Genomic DNA, 20,044 nt, shown 5'->3' with positions numbered 1-20,044 from the left:
TTTTATATATTTATTTATTAAAAATGTACTTATTTGTTTTTGGCTGCACTGGGTCTTTGTCACTGCATGCAGGCTTTCTCTAGTTGTGGTGTGAGGGCTTCTCATTGCGGTGGTTTCTCCTGTTGTGGAGCATGGGCTCTGGGGCATGTGGGCTCAGTGGCTGTGGTGCACAGGCTTAGTTGCCCTCAGCATGTGAGATCTTCCTAGACCAGGGATTGAACCCATGTCCTCAGTGCGGCTAACAGTTAGTACAAGATCACTTCAGTATAAGAGGCAGAACCAAGCTTTAAGTCTAAGTTTGACAGACACCAACACAGTGTATCTTTGCTACTCTGTTCAGTTCAGTTCAGTTCAATCACTCAGTTGTGTCCGACTCTTTGTGACCCCATGGACTGCAGCACGCCAGGCCTCTCTGTCCATCACCAACTCCCAGAGTTTACTCAGACTCATGTCATTGAGTCGGTGATGCCATCTGACCATCTCATCCTCTGTTGTCCCTTCTCTGTGGTGCTACACAATTTTCCTTCATCCTCTCTTTCTTGCATTAACTTATATAGCCCAGAATAGTGGCCATTTTTGAGCTACTCAACTCCACAGATATTCATTGCATTGAGTTAGATTGTGAATTTGCCTGTATAGAACTTTCTGGAAGAGTTTAGTCAATCCACGCTGAGGAAATAAAGATTCCCAGAAGAGCTAAAGCTCTCTTGCCTCCCACTTCCCCAGATAACCATCAGATAAGACTCTCACTGGAGAATCAGGAAGGGCAGAGGTAGAACTCTCTGAAATCCCTGTTAGTAACTCCAGGCTTCAACATTTGTACCTAACGAGGGACAGCAAAGGACACCCTAGACCTCTGACTGTCCCCCACTGCATCTTCACACCGTGGTTAATCAGATGCAATTAATTTAGGGTAGGGCAATCTGAAAGGGGATTTTCTGCCACAACTTGGGGAGTGGAGGTAAGGAAGAGCATTGGACCCCCTGGTGGGAAGACCACACAGCCTGAGTCACAGAATCCAGCTCCAGTCCACCTTCCAAATGTTTCTAGGGTGTCAGATCTATGGCAGAATCAAAGGCATATTTTTGGAGCCATTTTCCCTCCCAGTAATCTCTGATTTCTTCAGGGGTTCTTGATGATATTATACTAAGAGAATATGAGCATTCCCTTAAAGTCAATGCTGCAGTTCTAAAAAAGTTCACCTATAAGACCCTGTTGCCTTGAAAACCAAGTGTAGGGAACAGGAGAAGGCATTAAAAAGCAGGTTTCCAAAGAGGTTTGACAATCACATCATTAAAATTGGACTTCAGGGAAGTCTTATGTCATGTTGATTCTCAAACAAGGTATCTGAATGCATACTATAATGAACTGCATTATTCTTGGAGCCCCTTGCCTAAAATCTTGAGAGCCTCAGCCTAGGAAAACCTGTAGAAACTTGCAAGAAGAATGGCCTTCTTGAGCCCTCTTTGCTTACATCACCGCGATTTGGGGGAACTCTAGCCCTCCAGCCCTCAGCTGGAGGACTCTCAACCCTGACACAGCACTGCTCTGTAGGCAATGTTCTGCTGAATGAACTCCGAATCCCTGTGGAATTCTGTCTTGTTCCCCCACATCCCAGGCCAGTGGTCCTGCCCCGGCCTCCACCCAGCCTTATGGAGGCCCCAACATGTGTGCCACAGACCAGACAGGCCCTCAGTTTGGCGGAGCGTCGGTACACAGGATCTAGTGCGTCAGTGGCGCCCGCCCACGCCCCCCACGCTCAGCATCTGCAGCGTCTGGGAACTCACTAACGACCTAATGTATCTTGCATATTCATGATCCTGGCACACTCACGGTCTCGAGGAAGCTAATTTTTTTGTCTTTTCCAATTTGTGCTTCCACTAGGCGGTTTACCAGTACCCCGGGCGTTTACATTTACCGTCAGCAGGAAGGCAGCCGGCCAGAGGAAGGATGGGTCAGTATGTTCCTGTCCTTGGGTTCCACACAAACAGTACTTTAAAAGTAAATAATGAGCTTTAACAAATGAACTTAGAGGGTAATTTCCACCCTCTCTCATCTCTGCTCTGATGCTGCAGAGGTTTGCTGTGTGTTCTGCATATCTGGACATGTTCATATACTATCTGCCTGGACTCTTGTGTTTTCAACTTGTTTGGAAAAGGAGACCTGTGAAAGGAAACCTCTTTCTGAGTTCTTTTTGTACCCCCAGATTTACTTTCCAGGCCCTCTCTGCTGCAACATTTAAAACGATTTAATGAAAACTTGCTGAAAATGTTTTGAAATATGGAAGCTTCAAGGACATTCTTTAAAAGGGTATCTGCCAAACTGGCCTATATACTGGCTTTTGTTGCTTTTCTGAACTGAGTGGGAATGTGAGTCCCTGAAGAGAGGTCCCAAAGAGGGGGTGCTCCCCCAGCCCATGGAGGAAGAAGGAAGGGGCAGCCTGAGTGCAGGTCCTGGGCAGAGACAAGAGGACAGGTCATGGGTCTCCTGGAGGTAAGTGATCAGGGGAGCAGCTGGGCAGGGCCAGGGTTAAGAAGGTTGAAAGAGAGATACCAAAAAAGATGGCTGCTAGGATGCCACAGTGCCAAGGGCGTGCGCCTGAAAGCTTCTGTCTTCTTGGTCAGGAAGAGGCTCAGTCTGCTTCTTTTTAAGAGAGGACAATAATACGCATCTGGTGACACACTGAAGAGACACGGTATTTGCAAGTTGCTGATTGAGTGCTACTTTGCACTTCTTTCCCTGTCCTAGACCCAATTTGCAACCACAGGGCATACACACCACTCACTGCTACCGCAGCCCCACACCACAGCTGGGGCCCCAGCCTGGCAGAATATCAGCAGTTGCCATGCTTCAAGTCAGAGAAGTTAGGGGACTGTGATCTCTTGTACCTGAAGGGTGAGGGCTCTGGAGCGCTAGGTACCCAGCCTCTGACTGTCACTCCAAAGCCCTTTGATTCTTGGGCAAATATGTAGCTTATGTCCAAGACCTTCCTGGGGACCAGCAGTGACACAAGTCTCCAGTTGATTCTGATGAGAAAAGCAGAGTGGTCCAACTAGGATGTCGTAGCCTTTACTCTTCGGGGCAAGTGTCTCCATCTTCCCCCACCTAATTATCCATGGAGCTGGAATAGACAGTCCTCACAGTAAGGAATCTTTACTTGGGGATCACACTAAAACAAAAATAAAAAGAACAAGGGATTCATGTCTGTTTCATGTGAAATGAATCACTGCTCAGTGATAACCAGTCACTTTGAGGTGGATGCAGCTATGATTACATTTGGGCAAACGTGATTTAGAACTTCCCTGATGGGGACTTCCCTGGTGGTCCAGTGGTTAAGAATCTGCCTTCCAGGGCAGGGGACTTGGGTTCTGTCCCTGGGCAGGGAACTAAGATCCCACAAGTCACGTGGCAACTAAGCCCAAGAGCCGCAACTAGAGAGAAGCCCAATGGCCACAATGAGGAGCCCATGCACTGTAACAAAGACCCGACATAGCCAAAAATAATAAATATAAAAGAACTTCTCTGAAACAGACCTGTGCCTTCAATCAGAGGTGGCCCAAATGACAACACTGCAAACTCTTTCCATCTACAGTGGCTCGGGACATGGCGTGTGTTAACACGATGTTAAGTTGCTGCAGTCATGTCTGACTCTTTGTGACCCCATGGACTGTAGCCCACCAGGTTCCTCTGTCCATGGGATTCTCCAGGCAATAATACTGAAGTGGGTTGCCATGTCCTCCTTCAGGGGATCTTCCCGACCCAGGGATTGAATCCGTATCTCCTGTGTCTCCTGTGTTGGCAGGCAGGATCTTTATGACTAGTGCCACCTGAGACATAGCAAACAACCTTGAATTCTGTTAAGCTTCTGTTTATTTACCATGCCTACACCTTGAGGCCAAAATCTAAATCCAAACTGTTGCAGGTGATTGGCATTGCTGTGTCGTACTTTTCCAAAGGAGGATGATTAATTTCTCAAAATCCATCAGTGCTGATTCCTTTGTTAGCAACAGCAGTCTGGGTCAATACTTCAAACTGGCATGGGAAAGATGCTTTCAAATCCAGCTCTGTGCTTTGTGGTGGTTCTATACCAGCTCCCGTGTGGAGAATCATTACAAATGTATGCATTTCTCTCATGCTGAGGCAGCATTTTATACTCCAGGGGACTATTCTGGAGGAAGGTGGTTGGTTAAAGACAGGCAAAGTAGAAAGGAGAGACATTTTAACAACATTTTTATATTGATTTGGTCTCAACATGTAGCCTTAGTATTTTTTTTTTGTCCACAGAGCATTTTAGCAATGAATATCTTTTGGTGTGCTAAAAAGCGGTGTGCTGATTAAATTATGCATACATTATAAATCACACTAATATAACAACATGATTTTGGAGTGAGATCTCAAAAGATCCTCCATCACCAGGCAGATTATTTTCTCACAGATAAGGAAATAGAGCTGTGAAGTCAATCAAGGCCCCTCCATATCCTCTTCTTCTAGGTAGCCCCCAATCTTTAGTCTGGTTGTAGAAAATGAAAAGATTTCTTTTCTCAGGAGTCAACTTCTTTGGACTATACTGACTCTCTGAAGAGAATTCCAGAAGCAACTCCTAGATTCAACTTTTTCTGTGTATTGCCATCATCATATCCACTTGCCACATGACAAGAGTAACGAGCGGTAGGCAGAAAACCAGGACATGGACAGCAACAGCCTTTCCATACCTTCCTCCCCTTGCCCGCTGTGTTGGTCTGGGTGGTGGTGTGTGGCCACACAGAACAATCCCCCTGTGGCCAAGGCGGCTGGCATTACTGATCCCGCTCCATCTGCAGCCCAGGCCTTTTCCCTTTCCCAGCATCCATGAGAATGCAACTGTAGATGAGAACTTCCTCTATGAACAGAAACACAGTCCATTCCCTAAAGGTCCTGGATCCGGTGTCAATCCTGCCATAGGCAAGACTAGAATCCGCTTAGAGATGATCAGGGGCATGGATGATCAGAGACAATCAGACGATCAGCCGTGACTACTTAGTGAAGAGGGACTTCTTCTTCAACATGGGGAACATGAGGGCAACATGGGGATGGGAACTGGACTAGTTAACACCAGTCACTTTCTCTCTGCCACATTCCCTTCTTCAAGAACCTTACCTTGCCTGCTGTCGCTGAGGGACAACCACATGACAGATGCCCCTGCCATCAGTAACTGAACTAGGAGCAGACACCTGGCCCACTTGGAACCAATCAGACTGTCTTCTATAGTTTTTGGAGTTGGGACACTGAGAGTCTGGGGTTGCTAGTTTTCTGTGGGTGCTGGATCCATACAATCCTGTCGCAGGATCCTGTGAAACACGTAGCTCTCTTAGGTCACGTGCAAATAAGGAAGCTGGATTAGAGGGAGGAGATGGAGACGATGCTCAGAGACAAAGAAAACTGAGAGAAAGGGAGGAGGAACAGTAGCTGCCTGGGACTCTTCAGTGCTCCAAGAGTAATTCTCAAAACTGGGTTTCATAATAGTGCCTTATACATGTACAAGAAATCCCCATTTCCTTAAGTTAGTCTGAGTGGGTTTCTGATTCTAGCAACTGAACGCCCCTCCATCTGAAGATGAGATGGCTGTAGTGTAGGTGGGAGGCAGGGGATGAAGTGAAAGAAGGATCGAGGAGGAAAGGTAAATCTGGCATTTTTCTGGAGAGAATAAATCTCAGAGTCCAAGTTCATGCACAATATCCATATATTCCAAGTTTTATGAGACAGCCCTATTTCCAGCGTGTCAGCTTCCCCAAATTTCTGTTGAGAGAAATATGATGTATCTGTTTAAATATATAATCTTAGCATTGGGCAGGTCTTCCTACATAAGACACAAACCTGAAAACTATTAAAGAAAAGATTGACAGATGAGACTACCCATTCCTCAAATTCTAAATGGCCTTTGACAAGAGACGTCAGTGACAAAATTCAAAGTGAAGGGTCTACATGAGATCTGAGGACCCCCTTGTCATTCCAGACTCCCTCCCACTGAAGACCAGACGCTCCCTCAAGGCTGCTAGACAGGGTCCAACCCTGGCTTCCTGGCAGCCATGACTATGGAGGGTGTTGCAACCACTGGCAGCAAGACTGTGACCTCTCACTGTTCCAAAATGAGGAAATGAAAGGGAAAAAAGAGGAAATGGGATGGAATGAAAAATGGATGACCACAACAGAGAGGGAGCAAGAAACAGTAAGAAGGATAAAAGAAATAAGCTGTTTATCTTGCCTCTGTTTCTAGGCCTTCTCCTTGTTGATACCCCAGTGATGCATCAGCTTGAACTGTTGTTACTCAGTCACGGATTCCTGCAGAAAGGGAGGTGTGGGACCCAAACTTGACCGTGTGGCCACAGTCATGGCTTAGGAATTCAACCAACTCCATCTAACCACCAACCTGTGGTCAGACAAATTAAATCCATGGATTAGCCAAAAGGCTTCTGAATAAAAGTTTTAGGTTGACCATTTTCTCCTCGTTCTTATCATTTCCTCTTCTCCTAAACGAAATTCCCTTTATTCTTACCACCCACCAGAATGGAGAATTGAAATTAGGTTCTTTTACTTAATAGCTTGCCAAAATATAAACAACACTCTCAAACTAAGCCACATCTCGTCTACGGAGAGGGCAATAAAAATAATGATCTATGTGGTCAAGAGTCCAGTGAGACATTTTTATAGCATCACAGATGGTTTTCCAAATTGTGGAGTGGCTTTGTTTCTGTGTATCTCAGTTTCTCAGTCCATAATTTGAAGATAATACTAGCTGTCCACCGCTGACTTTTTGGGAGAGTTGATTGGATCATGAGAGTCTCTGTGTAAAAGCACTTTGAATCTTAGAAGGTGGAAAGACCACATGGGAACTGCACATAATGAGAAGGTTAGGCATATTGCAGTGTTTGGAGGGGGGGAAATGATTTGGGCCAAGAACACTTGACCCCACGCAATATTAAGCTGTTTAAGAGGACTCAAATCTAAACAGAGCACCATTATTCCAGATATGTCTCTGGTAGTTCTAGAGCTATGGAAGCTACTGAAAGTGCCTAAGAGGTGGCATGGTAAGAGAAACAAGGTTTGCTTTGACACCTTACTCCTCCTATCAATTTTAAAGTCAACATTACCCAACTTTGGCTTTTGTCATGGTCTCTATTCAGCTTTGGCCTCAACCCTGACTCTGAACAAAGACCCTGTTCCAACTTCAGTTGTTGTTGTTCAACGACTTCGTCAGTTGCTAAATCATGTCTGACTCTTTGCAACCCCATGGACTGCAGCATACCAGGCTTCCCTGTCCTTCATCATCTCCCAGAGTTTGTTCAAATTCATGTCCACTGAGCCAGTGATGCCATCCAACCATCTCATCCTCTGTTGTCCCCTTTCCCTCCTGCCTTCCAGTCTTTCTCAGCATCAAGGTCTTTTCCAGTGAGTCAGCTCTTCACATTAGGTGGCCAAAGTATTGGAGCTTCAGCTTCAGCATCAATCCTTCAAATGAATATTCAGAGTTGATTTCTTTTAGGATTGACTGGTTTAATCTCCTTGCTATCCAAGGGACTCTCAAGAATCTTCTCCAACACCACAATTTGAAAGCATCAATTCAGCCAAAGGTGTGCATTAGATTTTTTTCAGCACATCACCTTTCCCTTCTACCCAAACCAGGGCACTAGGTCCCTGAGATTTGACAACCCAGATCAGAGGCAGCACCTGCAGTGATGAGAAACTGGTCTTGGGACAAGACTGATATGGCAGGAATCCTATTGACGTTCTCTGACCTGGACAATCTCTTCATCTCTTAAATGGGCACAACACTAATATACCTATTTGCAGGTAGGTATACTTATATTATACATATATACATATACACACATATAATATACTTATATGAACTGGGCTCAAAAAGCACTTAGCACATTGCTTGATGTATAAATGGAGACTCTACTTTTTCTAGTGAGTGAGTGAAAGTCGCTCAGTCGTGTCTAACTCTTTGTGACCCCATGGACTATACAGTCCATGGAATTCTCCAGGCCAGAATACTGGAGTGGGTAGCCTTTCCCTTCTCCAGGGGATCTTCCCAACCCAGGGAAAGAACCTGGGTCTCCCGTGTTGCAGGTGGGTTCTTTACCAGCTGAGCCACAAGGGAAGCCCACTTTTGTGAAGAACAATGGTAATAAGCAGGATTAAAAACAATTGGATTGGCCACTTTAGAAAATAGTGTGGTTGTTCCTCAAAAATTTAAAAGTAGAGTTGTAAAATGATCCAGCAATTCCCCTTCTGTGTATATACTCAGAAGAATTGAAAGCAGGGTCTCGATTAGATATTTGTATGTATGTGTTCAGGGCAGCGTGATTCACGATAGCTTTAGAAGCAGCACAGATGAATGAATACACAAAATGTGGTATGTGAATACTGTGGGATATTATCCGGCATTAAGAAGGAAGGAGATTCTGACACATAACATGAATGAACTTTAGGATATTATGTTAAGTGAAATAAACCAGCCACAAAAACAGAAACACTGTTTGATTTCACTTATGTGGGATCCTTAGAGTGGTCAAAATCATAGAGAGAAAGCAGAATGCTGATTGCCCAGGGACTGAGAGTGGGTGGTGGGGAGCAGATAGGTAGTTATTGTTTAAAGGGTACAAAATTTCTTTGTCAGTTTTGAGAGATGAAAAGAGTTCTAAAGTTGGACAGTGGTGACGGTTGCAAAACAATATGAATGCATTTAATACCACTGAACTGTACACACAAAAAAGGGTTAACATGGTAAATTTTAGGGTATGTGTATTTTACCGCAATAAGAAAATTTTGAAAAAACTACTGGATTAGTGGTTCTTCCACAGATGGCATTCGGTGTTTTTCTTTGCTTTTATTATTTTTTTTTCTTTCAGGACTTTTTTTTTAAATTGAGGCCAAACAAATAGAACTATTACTCATGTTTTTATAATTTGCGTAGCTCAGTGAAAATAATTTTAATGTTTCTATCATGTTCCTATAACAAAAAGTTCTTTCCTTTGTCTTCTGCAGTTCAGTGTGTTACACTAGAAAATAGGTACTAAGTTGATATGAGACAGGGGCATGGAATAGATCCTCTAAAACTCATCTCCTTCATATTCTTATATTGTGTTTCCATTAACTCATACCCTTGAACTTGGGACCAATCTAAGATCCTATATCCCGTGGCTCCATCCATATATATTCATATATTCATGGTTAATAAATATGTATTGACCATTGCCTGTGGGTACATTGTGCCCTGCTAAGTCGCTTCAGTTGTATCCAACTCTTTGCAACCCTGTGGACTGTAACCCACCAGGCTCCTCTGTCTGTGGGATTCTCCAGGCAAGAATAGTGGAGTGGGTTGCTCTACCCTCCTCCAGGGGATCTTCCTGACCCAAGGGATCAAACCAACATCTCTTACATCTCCTGCATGGGCAGGTGGATTCTTTACCACTAGTGCCATCTGGAAAGCCCATGGGCTAAATGCTTTCCATGAACTAGCTGATTCAATCCTCCACCCTTTAAGGCAGAAGTAGAAACTGAGCCTTTGAGAAGTAACTGCCATAGGTCACACACCTAGGGGATGACAGAGTCAAATCTGAACCCAGGGCATCTGGACCCAGAGCTCACGTTTTAGCAACTTGTCACGGCTTTAATGTTTCAGAATGTGGCGGCTGCAAGCCTGTGTGGACTAGCCTGGTACTTGGAGTTGCTCTGCCCTCCCATAGTGGCGAACAGGTTCGTGTGAGGCCACTGGCAGCTGGTGCCAAACTACCAGGTGCAGTATCTACGCTGAGTCGGAAGCTGGTAAGAAAATCAATGACACACGGAAGAGATGAAGAAATACCAGATGGAATGTGCGTGTCAAACTATATCTATATATTTTAAAGCATGAAATACCTAATTTTTAAACAGACTTGACATGCAGGGAAATGCACATGCATTTCTTGATGTGGAAATATGTTAGTTAATACTTTCCTACTGCTTGATAAAAATGGTCCAAATTTGCTTAGAAATGCCTTTTAATCTTTCAATTTATTTGTTTACTTTTGGCTGCACTGGATCCTCATTGCTATGTGTGGGCTTTCTCTACTTGCAGTGAGCAGGGGTCTCTCTCTAGTTGTGCAAGGGCTTCTCATGGTGGTGGCTTCTCTTGTTGCAGAGCGCAGGTTCTAGAGGGTGCAGGCTTTAGTAGAAATGCCTTTTATCATAAAATAGAAATTATCAGCGCTAACCTCATTCACTACCTACTATTTCTTCTCTTGTTCCTTAAATTCTCCCCCATCCCCTGCCTCTCTTTGTCTCTTCTTTCATTCTACCCCTTCATAAGAATTTAAGCCATTCATTTCAATCGTGTTGAGTCAGATGTTCTTCCTCTTGGATAAATCACTTTCCTTGTTTCCATGGCTGGCTGGGTGAGCCTGGAACCTTTGGGTACCAATTTTGCCAGAGGTGTTGGAGAAAAAAAGATGCATTTCTTCTCAGACATTTACCATCTTGTGATGGTTTTATAAGGCCATGCTGCACCTCCAGTATAGAGGCCAACGCAGCTAACCTTTATTGAGTGCTCAGTGAGGACTGAGCATGGTGAGCTTGCTTGCCCAGAGTCACTGGTATGGGGCAGACTCAGGGTTCCACCCAGGTCTGTCTATCTCTGGAGCCCATGCTTTTAGCCACTCTACTGTACTGCCTTTCCTGCCAAGGTCAAGTGTAACAGGTCCATCCAAGGTAACTTTCCCTAGCAGTGTGGACATTCATGGTAGAGGTAACATTAGACAATGGTTAGGCTTTCTATTCTAGACAAAGAGAAATGGGGGTGACATGGAAGGTTCCATTTGAATAGGCCGGAATAGACAGAAATAACCAAGATTCAGGGAGAAGATTCAGGGTGAAGTATGTGATATCTGGTCACAGTATCTTAGAGCTGAGCTGGACTTTAAAGATGGTCTCCTCTAACTCCTTATTTGTAGTGAGGAAGTTGAAGATCTGAGAGGTTAAGTGAATTGTCTAAGGATACACAGTCAATTAGGTAGATGCAGTGCCAAGACCTAATTTTTCTTGATTCAGAATAAATTGATTTTCCACTCCACCTTCACTCTGCTTGGGGTTTACTTGTTATTAAGATGTCTCAAAGATCAGAAAATTAAATTGTTTTTAGCAATATAATTTCATGTTATCCAGTTCTGCTGAATGTAATTATAACAAAATGCAAACAGATCTCCTAAATCCAGGGATTCCAAAATGTTCCTGCCTTTCGCTAAGCTAATATATAAAATTTCAAGGCCATATTTCATACCACATGAAGTTTCCAAAGAACTGGGCAATTTCTTATAAAAACTCACTTGTGTACAAATTGCCAAGTTGGAAAACTTGGGGTTTCCTGGCAACTCCTACTTTCCTTGCGCTCCAGGGAATTCAAACTCCTTGGCAGACAAGTTCTTCGGACCTCCTCCTCCACAATGGCCATGACCCAGCTCTGACCGACAGGCCCTTTCTGGTGTTCCCTCCTCCAGTGCTTACCTTTTGCAAGAACCTACAATCTTGCCTCCAACCCTCATCAGCTGAATAAACTTAAACAGCAAATTCCTGGCACGGAGGGTCCACATTTTTTTAACATTAGAAAGAAAACTGGATTAGAACTCAGGCGAGCTGACTTCTGGTTCTGGTTCAAATGCTAAGAAGTTCTTTAAATTAGTTCTTGCTTTCTTCTTCTTTCTGGTCCTTAGTTTCTTCATGGGTGACATAGACACAGTAATCCCTGTCTACTTACTTTTCAGGGATGTTTTGGAGATTTTCAAAGTTAGAAATCCACAGAATCGTGGAGATGAACTGTCTACTGAGTCCACCCTCCCCCATGTTAGACTTGAGAAAACAGAGACCCAAAGGTTCTGTGTCTCCACCCCCACCTTTGCCTTTGAAGTTACAGAGGTTCTTGTTAATTTCAAAATCGAGACCAAGCTTCAGGTCTTCCTCAAATGCTCTTTCCCCACTCAGTGCTGCCTATGATGATAAATGTGAAAGCATGCTGAACATTATAAATCATGAAACCGGCAACAGGGAATTATTTAAGTATTAATTGACTGTATCCAACCAGTCCATTCTGAAGGAGATCAGCCCTGGGATTTCTTTGGAAGGAATGATGCTAAAGCTGAAACTCCAGTACTTTGGCCACCTCATGCAAAGAGTTGACTCATTGGAAAAGACTCTGATGTTGGGAGGGATTGGGGGCAGGAGGAGAAGGGGACGACAGAGGATGAGATGGCTGGATGGCATCACTGACTCGATGGACGTGAGTCTGAGTGAACTCTGAGAGTCGGTGATGGACAGGGAGGCCTGGTGTGCTGCGATTCATGGGGTCGCAAAGAGTTGGACACGACTGAGTGACTGAACTGAACTGACTGTTTATAGAGTCAGCACTGATCAAGTTTTTTTCATGCCTTCGCAGGGCTGTCAATTCTTAGGAATGTCTAAAGATGGCAAAGATACTCTGTCTAAAGACAAATCCTTTCCCTTCCAGTAAATACAGGGAAAGCAGGAAGTTTAACCAGAGATATTTAAGCTCAGTCTGCCTCCAGCAGCCATCTCTTGTTGCTAGAAAAAAAATATTATTGAGATACAAGTCACATACCATAGAATTCACCATTTTATTGATTTATATATTTGGCTGCACCTCAAGGCATGTAGGACCTTACTTTTCTGACCAGGGATCAAACCTCTGCCCCCTGCAGTGGAAGCACAGGTCTTAACCACTGGACTGTCAGGGAAGTCCCAAACTCACCATTTTAAGGTGTACACGTTACCATGTAACAAGCCTGTATTCACAAGCCTGTGACTATCACCACTATCTACTTCCAGAACATTTTCATCATCCTGCTGCTTTTCAGGAGTCATTCTGGTCAGGCTGTATGTCGTGTCAGGGAGGCGTGGCTGTTGATTCAGGCACAGGACATCTGGCCCACGTGTAGTGTTCATGTTGGCAGAAATGACCAGGTATCCTAAGTCTGCCCTCTATTTGGAGAGCTCCATGTCTACTAAAGGCTCAACTTCCTCAAAGATGGGCTGAGAGGAGGAATGAGATAAGCACCAAGCCTCATAATAAATCCTAACAATGAAAATCAGAAACTAAAAAGCAAAACTCAACCACCAAGGCTAAAATAGGAGGAAATACCCCAGGCCATGAGTGAATAGAGCTACAAGTGGGAAGCATGACTGGTTTAAAATTGCAGGGTTGGAAACCATCTGAGGGTTACAAGTTTCTGAGCAGGAGCTGCTGGTCCTGCAATAAACCTTTCTCTGCTAAAAAAAAAAAAAAAAAAAGATGCAGGGTTCAGCTGAGCAGCAGACCCTCCTGAGGCCATTCTCCGGTGCCCTGGACCTTTATGCATGCTGAATCACACCCTGATCCCCTCACTACCACTCGGATTTAAACTTCCTGGGTCCCTCAGCACCTCCTGCTCTAGGTGCCTGAACCTACCGTCATACTTCTCACCTTGTGGTTCTGTGACGACCTGCTTAATTGTCTGCATTCCTGAATAAACTATAAGCTTCTAAAGGGAAGAAGTCCTGCCTTTTTAACCTACCCACCCTGCCTTTGGCATCGTCTGGCACCACACACAATAAAGATTTCATGATCAAGATATTAAGTTGGTCATAAGCCCAAATTTCTCTTTCTATATCCCTAAAATGCTCAACTTAAAATTGAGTATCAGGACTGTACCCAAACATCCTATACTTCTTCAAAGTAGATAGACAAATCAATAATGATGCTGGGTCAAAGCTGCCTTCCTGCAGTTTTCACAAAGTCACTCTAGTTCTGGTCCAAAGAAGTTCAGTTCGGTTCAGTTGCTCAGTCGTTTCCAACTCTTTGCGACCCCATGAACCGCAGCATGCCAGGCCTCCCTGTCCATCACCAACTCCCGGAGTCCACCCAAACCCATGTCCATCGAGTCAGTGATGCCATCCAACCATCTCATCCTCTGTCGTCCCCTTCTTCTCCTTCTCTCAATCTTTCCCAGCATCAGGGTCTTTTCCAATGAGTCAGCTCTTTGCATCAGGTAGCCAAAGTATTGGAGTTTAACCTTCAACATCAGTCCCTCCAATGAACACCCAGGACTGATCTCCTTTAGGATGGACTGATTGGATCTCCTTGCAGTCCAAGGGACTCTAAAGAGTCTTCTCCAACACCACAGTTCAAAAGCATCAATTCTTTGGTGCTCAGCTTTCTTTATAGTCCAACTCTCACATCCATACATGACCACTGGAAAAACCATAGCCTTGACTAGATGGACCTTTGTTGACAAAGTAATGTCTCTGCTTTCTAATATGCTGTCTAAGTTGGTCATAACTTTCCTTCCAAGAAGTAAGCATCTTAAGAAGAAGAGAGAACAAATCTCTGCCCCATTGTCTATGAGAACACTTCAGGTATTTGAAGTGAGCCGTTAAGTCTTCATGGCTTTTAATTTCCAGGCTAAGCATATACACTTTCCTCAAAAATTAAGCATAAAATATGGCTCCATTTACTCTTTCATTCATTCAGCACACATTTTTGAGCATGTTCTCTGTATAAGACACTGTGCCAAGGGACAGTGGGCAGAAGAGAGGGTATGAACCAGACTCTGCTCTAAGGAAGCCTGAAGACCATGCTGGTTGTGCTAATCTCTTCAGAGTTTCTCTAATCTGTCAGTTGTCGTTAGTCACCCAGTTGTGTCCGGATTCTTTTGCAATCCCATGGATTGGGGTTTTCCAGGCAAGAATACTGGAGTGGGTTGCCACTTCCTTTCTCCAGGGGATCTTCCCAACCCAGGGACTGAACTTACATCTCCTGTCTGCATTTCCTGCATTGCAGGCGGATTCTTTACTGCTGAGCTACTGGGGAAGCCCTCCTTTCCAAATATGGTTTCCAGAACTTGACTTTATATTCCCAGTGGTCTGACCAGTACAGAGTTCAGAACTATTACTTCATCATATGGACCCTGTGCTTCCCAGAACTTCTGATTGTTCATCTTTTTCTTAGGAAGTGCTCAGGATATATAATGTAGTATGTGTTTGTGTATGCACATGCATGTACATGCTCGTGTATGTGATATAAGAAGATATTTGGCTAAATTTTTCTAAGACTGTCTGGTCTTTGTGATTAAACCAGATATGTGGTTTTGGTATTTCTGGTGATATTAATAAAAGTTCAAGTCAAAAAGATTCTTATCCTGCCAAAAAAAAAACAACCCAACCCTTAGGAATAAACAGATTGCAATCTTCATATCAGACTAAACTCATAAGGTTGGACAGCTTTTTTTTTTTTTTTCCAAAAAGGACATTTCACACTGTCACTAATGATTCTTTATGATGTTTCTGAAAATAATTGGAAGAGAAGCACGGACCATCTGGCATGTGACTAAAGCTGTTTCTAATTATGAGGGGCTGTTGTCTTTAAAGCAGAGTAGACAGTGGGCTACCCTTGATGGCTCTTCTGTAATGATGCTTGCTCAGGACCTGGCAACCTCCAACCTTCACCCATTTAAAGAATGTGGGCTGGGCCACCTCATTTTAGCTTCTGACCTGAATAACTTTGGTCCTTAAAATCCATCAGGCTTTGGGCTTTTTTTTTTTTTCCTTTTGGGGCTTTACTTTGAGACTGAAAATGTGACTTTTTTGGTCATGCTGTTTCCTGGGTACTTTCCGTACGTGCAGGAGACAGACTCACCAGAGTGTGGAAGGTCAACAGAAGAGAAAGCGCTTCTCCTCTGTGACAACAGGGATAAATGTGGGAGAGCTCCATAAGACTTGGGTGGTCAGGAGAGCCAGGAATGATTCCAGAAAAAGCAGAGTGTGTAGACTCATTCTGTCCTCTACCAAAAATAATTTGTAGAAAGCATTGTGCTGAGCATTCATAAATTGGTAATTTCACTGTTTAATATTTTCCAATCATTTTTCATGGCCTAACTGCTCTTTACTTGCACAGTATTTATTAGGCACTGACTCTGTGCCAGGAACTTCAAATTTCAGAAATAACTAATATCCTAAGTGCTAAGAAGGATCTGCAGCTTTTTGTTCTCCACCATAAGCCCCAATGCACCTGTGGTGTTTCACTCATTGGCTGTGGGTACAGTGACCACAGTGACCACCAGTGCTCTGGTGAAAGACAATTAAATGAAAATATTTTTAAAACTAACAAACACTTTTCTTCTGATTATAATGTTCCCACCAAAGAAATCCTTTGTTATATATTCTCACTATAAATAAATTTAGCAAATAAAGATAAGTACAAAGTAGGAAATGAAAATCATCCTTTCTCCACTATGCAAAGATAAGCACTGATGAAAATGTGGGTGTCTGCTGCTGCTGCTGCTAAGTCACTTCAGTCGTGTCTGACTTTGTGAGACCCCATAGACGGGAGCCCACCAGGCTCCCCTGTCCCTGGGATTCTCCAGGCAAGAACACTGGAGTGGGTTGCCATTTCCTTCTCCAATGCATGAAAGTGAAAAGTGAAAGTGAAGTTGCTTCAGTCGTGTCCGACTCTTAGCGACCCCATGGACTGCAGCCCACCATGCTCCTCCGTCCATGGGATTTTCCAGGCAAGAGTACTGGAGTGGGGTGCCATTGCCTTCTCTGGTGGGTGTCTACACCTCTGCATTTATCTAGATCTGATTTTCCTTTACAACAGTTTTCTAGCCTGCTTTTTAAATTACTTAATTATTTTATTTTTAAAATTTTTGATTGCAATTGGTCTTTGTTGCTGCACTCAGGCTTTCTCTAGTTACAGTGAGCGGGGCCTACTCTCTAGTCACGATGCTTCTCTTGTTGTGAGGAGCATAGGCTCTTGGCGCATGGGCTTCAGTAGTTGCTGTCATGGGTTCTAGAGTGCCAGGATAGCCTGCTTTTTAATGTAACAGTATACTGTGAACATTACTGCGAGCCACTGCTTTTTTTTTTCTACAATAAAACTGTAATGGCTGCATGATATTCCATTGTATCTATGTACCAAAATTGATCTAACTAGCTGTATATTATTGGGCTCTTGGAATGTTTGTCTTTTTCACACACAAACACACATGATAAATATTGTTATCTCTAACTCTTTATTCCTTCTTGCCCCATTCATACATTTCCCATTTAATCCCTAGAAAAGACTGTCTGGATAAAAGAATAAGCCCCAAATTTAAACCTTTTGGAACATGCTTGCGTGCTAAGTAGCGTGTAACTCTTTGTGACCCCATGGACTGTAGCCTGGCCAGGCTCCTCTGTCCATGGGTTTCTCCAGGCAAGAACATTGAAGTGGGTTGCCATGCCCTCCTCCAGGGATCTTCCTGACCGAGGGATTGAACCAGCATCTCCCATTTCTCCTGCATTGGCAGGCAGGTTCTTTACCACCAGCACCACCTGGGAAGGCTGGAACATATATAGAGAAATTTTGGATTCTAATGAGTAAGGTCTTTGTTCCCAGCTCTAACCCAATTGTGTGACCTCAAGCTTAATTACCGTGTCTATAAAATAGCGAACATGATCCTATACCCCATTGTTTGCTGCGGCTTCTGGAAAATTCCCCATCCTTAGGAGAGCCAGAGGAAGGGACAGTCTCTCTCCCTGGACATAGTCATGGGCAAATGTCAGGCTTGACCATGTTGCTGCAATAGACGCCCCCACCCTAGCCTGAGAAACTGAACACAGATGAAGCCATGCTGTGCATAATGGGGAAGTGGGGCTGCAGCCCCTGAAGGGTCCGTCTTGAAGACCACTTTCCCTACCCGCTGAGACCCAGTTCCAGTCGTGTACACTCTTGTAATCAGTCAACTTGAACTATACCCCTAATCCTGATTATTGTCTTTTTATTTTCTTTCTTATAGACAATGTTTTTTAATAATCTCTTATAGGTTTCTTTCCAGCTTTTTGTATCCTCCCTCTCCCAACTTTCCAAAATAATCAAGTCCCAAGGGAATATGTGACTGAAGAGGATAGTGGCTAGGCCAGCAATTCAGAAATGACTCATTTAAATCTGCTGAGCTGCAACAGCCCAACTCTGGCTTTCCGATTGGTTACAGAGTCAGATTTTTTTTTGCATTGGAAAGAAACATAGTGCTCAATAGGTCCTGATCCCGTGATCCCATTTTATAGATGAGAAAACCAAGGTTTAGGCAGATTTATAATAATCTGTTATAAAGTCCATGAGTGCTCCCCAGGCAGCAGCTGCGAGAGTCTTAACTGGAGTGTCCGTTTGACTCCTGCCACGTTTCAGTTGGGAATTTAAGCAAAAATGGACCATACTTAATTCTTCACACCCTTTGTGTCCTGCCAAATCAAACCATCCCATTGGTAGTAAGAGCCCAAAGAGCAATGCTTCTATCCACCACACTGGAAGTCCAGTCTTCTTGTAGTCCCTTACTAGTGATATTTTCTAGAAATTCCCAGGAAGGGATCTCACAAATAATCCAGGCTTCTTTCTGCAGCTCTACAATGCCTCATTCTTGGTCTACACCTATCGTTGCCCATCAGCGACTCTGACTATTATTTCTCTGTACTCCTGGGTCACAGTCCATGCTCCTTCCCAGCTGCCCCCAACATCATCTCTATTCAGTCCATGGGTCACGTCCATGCTCTTCTGACTGTCCCAGGATGGCCAACTACTCGTGTTCTTCCTCCTCAGTCTTGTTTCTCATGGCTGCTCATTCTGACTGTGTTCCCCCATCAGAGCTGGAGCTCCAAGGGGCGGCTGTCTTACTCAGCCTGATCCTCCATAGAGAACATGTGCAGTCCGGGTCTGGGTTTTACCAGGGCTAGTTCTGACACAGTATCAAGCTGCATGGGATTTCATCTCTCTCCAGCATCCAGCTCGGCTAGGCTGCTTCTTCACATGTGGTGTTTCTCAGAAACCTCATTTCCAAATTACAGGGTGGGACTAGAGCAGGAATTCTCAATGTATGAAGAAAAGTTAAGGGTGGAGATTGGGCATCCATGAACTCTTGAAAATTGTAAGTTTCTTGCACTCTTGAAAATTGCAAGAACTCTTGTAAATTGTAAGTCAAAGTTTTGTGTAAAATCACATAGGATCAAAATCCTCTAATTTTTGTCAGAGTGTCAAAGAGGTCTGTGACCCCATAATGGTTGAGAAGCATTGGTCTCTAAACCAGCTGGTCTCTAAAGTTGTTTAGGTTTTAGTTTTCTCTGACCCCATGATTTACCAAAAACAAAATCATCCAGTGACTCTCACAAACTGCTCTATTACATTCCTAAGTGGGTACATGAGTTTATGCAAGAATTTTTAGCCTTAATTGCACTGTTGATGTTATATTTTTTAAGAGAATAACAAAGGATTAGGAGTTGAAGCTTTTATTAGCAAGATATTAGTGCTCTATCTCATAAAAAGATTATTTATTCTAACCTCAAGTTTGTAAATATTGGGAGATCTTTCTTTTCATAGAAAAAAGGTCTCTGAAACTATTCTGACTGGAAGAATGGTAGGAAAAGGATGGTACCTAGAATTGCCTCCCTTTCCAACTGCTCTACCAAGAGGTAGAAGGCCTCAGGGACAGGGTCTTCCTTCTTCTTCTAGGTATAGCTGGTCGTTCCCCAGTTGGCCCCTAGACTGCATTTTCACATTAGTGAGGGGCACATTCACCACTTTTATGGGAAGTTGTGGTGACCTGTGGCTGACATTGTCAATTGGTCAAATGATAAGGGGTGAAATATAGATGATTATTTAACCACAACTGGAAGACAGAAGTGGAAAAGTGACACAGAACTCCTCCTATACTACTAATAGTAAAAACTAGAAACATTAGCATTAGCCCAGCCATTGAAAACACGATTTAAGTGTGACATTTAGAGGAACCTGTCAATTTTTCTTCAACTGTGGTAAAATACACATAACATCTATCATCTTAACCATTTCCAAGTGTTCAGGAGTTTTAAGTCCATTCACGTCGTTGTGCAACCAATCTCCAGAAATCTTTGCATCTTGCAAAACTGAAACTATACATGACATCCCCATGACTTATTTATTTTACAACTGGAAATTTGTACCTTTTGACCCCCTTTGTTCATATGACTTGGA

The 20,044-nt window shown here is 43.6% G+C and overlaps 1 long non-coding RNA gene across 1 annotated transcript; it reads left to right on the top strand.

The window, feature by feature from the left end:
* The first annotated feature begins 1,795 nt into the window (after positions 1-1,795).
* LOC123328427 lies at positions 1,796-6,477 on the top strand. The gene is made up of 2 exons (XR_006543248.2): positions 1,796-2,493; positions 6,254-6,477. It is a non-coding gene; the product is annotated as an uncharacterized LOC123328427 (long non-coding RNA).
* The last annotated feature ends 13,567 nt before the right edge of the window (positions 6,478-20,044 follow it).

Source organism: Bubalus bubalis, chromosome 12, assembly GCF_019923935.1.
Source record: "Bubalus bubalis isolate 160015118507 breed Murrah chromosome 12, NDDB_SH_1, whole genome shotgun sequence".
NCBI lineage: Eukaryota > Metazoa > Chordata > Mammalia > Artiodactyla > Bovidae > Bubalus > Bubalus bubalis.
This window is presented reverse-complemented; position numbering and strand designations above follow the sequence as displayed.